Raw genomic sequence first — 4822 nt, forward strand, 5'->3', positions numbered from 1 at the left:
GGGCTACAGGGACCCCCAGGGCAAGGGCACGGGGCTGCAGGGGCTACAGGGACCCCCAGGGCAAGGGCACGGGGCTGCAGGGCACAGGGCAGGTCCTGTGAGGTGCTGAGCACCCAGCACAGATCCAAAACACCAGTGTGGGTCTGTCATCAAAACTGACCCACCCCAGGAGCTCCCTCCACAAAGGTGTCCTGTATCTTACTACGTTATGCTCTGAGATGGGGAAGGGCTAAAGCACCTCAAACCTAGGCAGTAAACTTACATACTCCCCATGAAAAATACACAGCCACAAAGAGGACCCCACATCGACCCACCAAATACCTGAACTTGAGGCTAGAGGGGATTGATGTTACATAATGTTCAGAGCAGAAAATTCAAGGACCCACTGGCCTGACTCAGCAATGCAGGTTTTACTCAAAAACCTGACCTCAGAGCGTGGCCAAAAGTAGAGGTTTCCACTATAAATTTGATCTCCTATATGACATCTTCTGCTACCACACAAGCTAAGGGCTTCTCTCCCTTAATACATGTATTTGGCTTGGTTGTGATTGCTTGCTGGGGCTGTGGTTTTGCATCTCCCAGTTTCTATAGGCAGAAGATTTTATTCATACCTTTGCTCTGAAGCATTTACATTTTGCTTCCTTTCTTGTTATAGCAGATGAAGTTTTAAGTAGTGGCAGCAAAAAAATTTGCAACAAGCAGCATTGGGACTGGGGTAAACTAACAGCCTCACAGTCCCCCTGTCCTCTAGAAAACCTTCTCAGAAGGGTGCAGCTAAATTACACATCCAGATACTTGTAAGAAGTTCCTATTTACAGAAAAACTTGTCTCAAACCCCTCTGAAGGCCCAGGAACTCAGATGACCCAAACAGTCCAGCTTTGAGGACTGGGACCTTTGGGACAACAGGCAGTGATAGAGCTTGTCAGAAACACCATAAAATCTCTATTTTTCTTAGCTATTTTTTCCCCCAGCTGTTCTTTCCATGTTTCTCAGTCACACATTCCTCACTGAGAAACATATTCTAGCCATGCTGAAGTGTTTAGAATAAAGCTTCAATCAATTAAAAAAACCCCCATTTTTGCAAATAACTGTGGGTTAATCCCTCTGCTGTTGAATACACCTTCAATTCTCCTGCTTATTTCTACCTTTTCTCTCTGCTGAATGCAGCAAATATTTAGTAAACTCCCAAACCCCAATGTCTTGGGGTGACTTTATGATACGTACCCAGAAAGGTACAAGGCCCTTTTCAGAGAGAGGGACAAAAAGAAAAGGAAAATGATGTGCTGCATCTTTTTGCAAATACTTATCCAAATGGGATGTGCACAGATAGCTGGGAAAGGACTGATGATGCTTCAGGTCTACAGCATCTCACCGAGAACCACCAAAAAACTCACTGACAGCCTCATCCTTAAATCCTCTGCACATATTTGCTCAGATGAATATTTTCAAACCAAACACATACCTAAAAGCTTTGCTAGCGTGAAGACACAAATGTATCCCAGCAGTAGGAAAAAGGGAATTAGTTTAAAACAAAAGGAAACCCAACATTGCTGAAGCCAAGACTAGTGCCAAGTGAATTCAGGTTCAAAAATTAGACCTCATTCTTCAAAAAGAAAAAAACCACAACATATGATCTGAATAGAAATATATTTAGCAGATTTATTTTTCTTCCCTTGCAAATTTAAATAGAAGCCATTTTAAAACACTAAATAAACTGAAGTAAATCGGCACAGCAGTGAAATGAAGAAAAGCAAAAAAAAAAAGAAAAAATAAATTGGAATTGAATCGTTTAATTAGCCAAAATAAGTACAGGGAGGAAGAAATGCCACCACACAACATGGGGAACAGAACACTTGCTTTTGACGAAACACACTCAAAAAAAGCAGCATGTCATTACAGCCTGAATAAACACAGCATTTTGAATATTCACCCATATTTAGCCACTTTACAGAAGAACCAGTACCCACCTCTCCTCAGGAGCTGTAGCTTGGTTAAGCATCAAGGCTCTCATCAATATAACTTTGTCTCTTTGCTCCTCTTGGGAAACTGACTGTGGAGGCATCTTGAGCCATGGCAAGTGGTGTCACAGCTGCCCTGTGTGACTCACAGCCCCTGGCTCCAGGGAGCAGAGGAATCCCAGACTAACCTGGTCCTGCCCTCCCACTTTGGCTTGCCTCGGAGGACAACACTGAATTACAGTTCAATAATTTTTGCCTTTGCCCAAGTACGAAAAGTATCCTGGCTCACTCATTGCCCCCAGAACTCACAACGAATTATAGGGATGTATTTGGATATATTTAGATAAATACTCCATTCAGGTTTAGAACTGCGGCATAACCAGGCAGAAGTGAAAACCATGGCACCGGAAAAACCTGTGGGAGGCATCAAACAAACATGCAAAGGAAAGGTGGGATAAAGAGCCTTTCACTCCCTGCTGGGCTGAGGATCCACACCCAGCCCGGAGCAGGAGTATCTAAACTTGGTAGCTGGCTAAGAGTTGCTGAAGCCACAGGAAGTGGGAACCCAGCCTGTGGGAAGCAGCCCTGCCATGAAGGGGTGATGGTCCCAGTGATGGTGGGAGGGCACAGCTCTGCAGCCCCACAACATGCATCACATGGAGCTGGGCTACTGGGGAGGGCTGGATCCGCACCTGTAAGCCCAGCAGGAACAGGAGATTAACCATCCACACAAGTGGGACTCAGCCCCAGCCCACACACAGTCATGGTACTCCAGGCAGTGGCACAGGAGGGACTGGCTGTGCCCGTTTCCAGCTCTGGGGAATGTCTGCTTGAGGGCTGACTCAGCACCTACGCTGCAAACATCAGCAGCCTCGGCAGGCAGAGCCCCCGGGGGCTGGTACTGATCCCTGGCTGCTGGGATGGCACTGAGATATTTCTGCTGAAGCAACCATTTCTATCCCTTTTCTACCTCTAAGTAGAAACTTGGCACACTTGGCTGCAGTGCTCTCTCAGGTATGTAATTCCCTGTATAGGATTTCCTAATCCCTACATGACTTTTCTATTCAGATCCTGCATTTGACATGACTGTACCAGCACTTCCTCACATCCATGAGCTCTACTCAAATGACTGACACTAGTTCAAGCCCTGGATTAAAGCCTTCCCTACCCTGTAGGGATCTGGTCATGAGCAGAAACCTGCTGAAGAGCTTCATTTGCCTGCTGAGAAGTCTCACCATCCATGGCAGAGACAAGATCTCAAGGAAGGCAGAAGGCGCCCAGCTGGGATCTGGTCAATGGATGCTCCTAATTTGGTCTCTGGCTTCAGCCATCACTGCAAGATTAGGAGGTTTCTGCAGAAGAGCAGAACATGCAGCACTCCTGGTTTTAGGGTTTGCTGTTTGACAGCTGTTCATGATCCAAAAGCTGCTGTGGGTTGTGTTTCTTGTTCCCAGCGCACTGTAGAAGGTATTAATTATAGAGGAGATGTACAGAAAGCTCAAAAAATCATGTATGTAACAGAATTGCTGCCCAGTGTTATTCCCCCCCCTTCTCCACAGACTTTCTGACAAAGCCATTCCTGTCCTGTGCCACAGGCTCCCGGTGATATGTTTGAACTTCTGCAGCCGTTTGATGTAAAATGTTTTAAATTCTTTTTGGGAACACTAAAGGCTTTTGTCTCCTGGCCGGTGCGGTGGGGATGCCATGTATGGCAGAGACAGATCTTTCTGTGCTTTCCAACTGCACCGTATCACATCGGGCTGCCCAGCCAGCCGAGAGGTGGGAATGGCTGTTAATCATTAAATGGAGCCTTTTTCCATGGGAATGAAAGGGAACACAATGCAGCGATACAAGTCCAAGCCCACCCTTCCCATGGAAAGGCTGCCTACTGATTACAGCTCTGTCCTACCCTTACATTTAGACGTTTGGAGAGCTACAGTTTTACAGGATGGCTGTGAAGTGATTTTTCAGCTGATGGCAGCAGCAGCGTTGGGCTGACAGGTCAGCCCCGACAGCATGATGCATCACCATGCTTTGACGGGAGGATATCACAGTTCCTAAATCCTGACTGCCTTTAAGGTATCAGGCAAAGACTGCCTGGTCTTGTGAACATCCCTTTATTTCCCTGTTTGTCTGTTCTCTCCCTGGTTTAGGACCTATTCAGTCACTGGTGCTAGTGGAAAACACAAGAGAATCAATACCACTGGCCAGTTTGGAGCTGTGTTCTCCAGTCTAAACACCAGACCAGCCTGTTCTGCTGCCTGTGGCATAGTGTGGTGATCCTACATTTGAACAGAAGAATACCAAGATCAGTTTCTCCCTTTTACTACGGAAGGAAAAAATAATTCACCATTAAATGCCCCCTGGGCTGCTGCACACGAGAAGCACATCCCCCTGTCTGGAGGTTTGCTAGTTAAATGCAGCAGTGCATCAGCAAGCACAAGTGCTTTTCCCACCAGTGTGCCCAAGGAGCTTGTTCATGCCATGGGTTCATGGAGATGGTTGTGTGCTGTCCTGGATGAGTACAGGTGACATGAGCTCTGTAAAGAAACAGCACATTTCTTCTTCATGAAACAGAACCACCCTGAAAGTGCCTTCTTCCCCCTCGGCAAAGAAATCACACCAGCACATAAAAGTGCCTGCTGATCTAAATAATTTCCTGCACATTAAGGACAAAAGGACAACTGCTACTGTGGTTGCTGCTGCTATGACAGCAATTTACCATGGCAGGCAGTGCACACCAGTGTGTAATATTTCAGTCTGAATTCTGCAGGTGCACAACCCTTGTGACTTTTAGGCAGCACTTCCCAGTCGTAGCGTGACCTGCCAGTGCTCTGGATATCCCAGTGACACTGGTGCAGGT

At 46.6% G+C, this 4822-nt stretch overlaps 1 protein-coding gene across 1 annotated transcript in view; it reads right to left on the bottom strand.

Moving 5' to 3' along the window:
* The window catches only part of COL27A1 (collagen type XXVII alpha 1 chain), a 151792-nt gene extending 149661 nt beyond the window's left edge, over positions 1–2131 (bottom strand). Inside the window, exon 1 of the mRNA XM_017745601.1 lies at positions 1969–2131. The gene's annotated coding sequence lies outside the window, so the exon portion shown is untranslated. The remainder of the gene's footprint in view (positions 1–1968) is intronic.
* Between the last annotated feature and the right edge of the window lie 2691 nt (positions 2132–4822).

Source organism: Corvus brachyrhynchos, unplaced genomic scaffold (genome assembly GCF_000691975.1).
Source record: "Corvus brachyrhynchos isolate BGI_N302 unplaced genomic scaffold, ASM69197v1 scaffold59, whole genome shotgun sequence".
NCBI classification, from domain to species: domain Eukaryota; kingdom Metazoa; phylum Chordata; class Aves; order Passeriformes; family Corvidae; genus Corvus; species Corvus brachyrhynchos.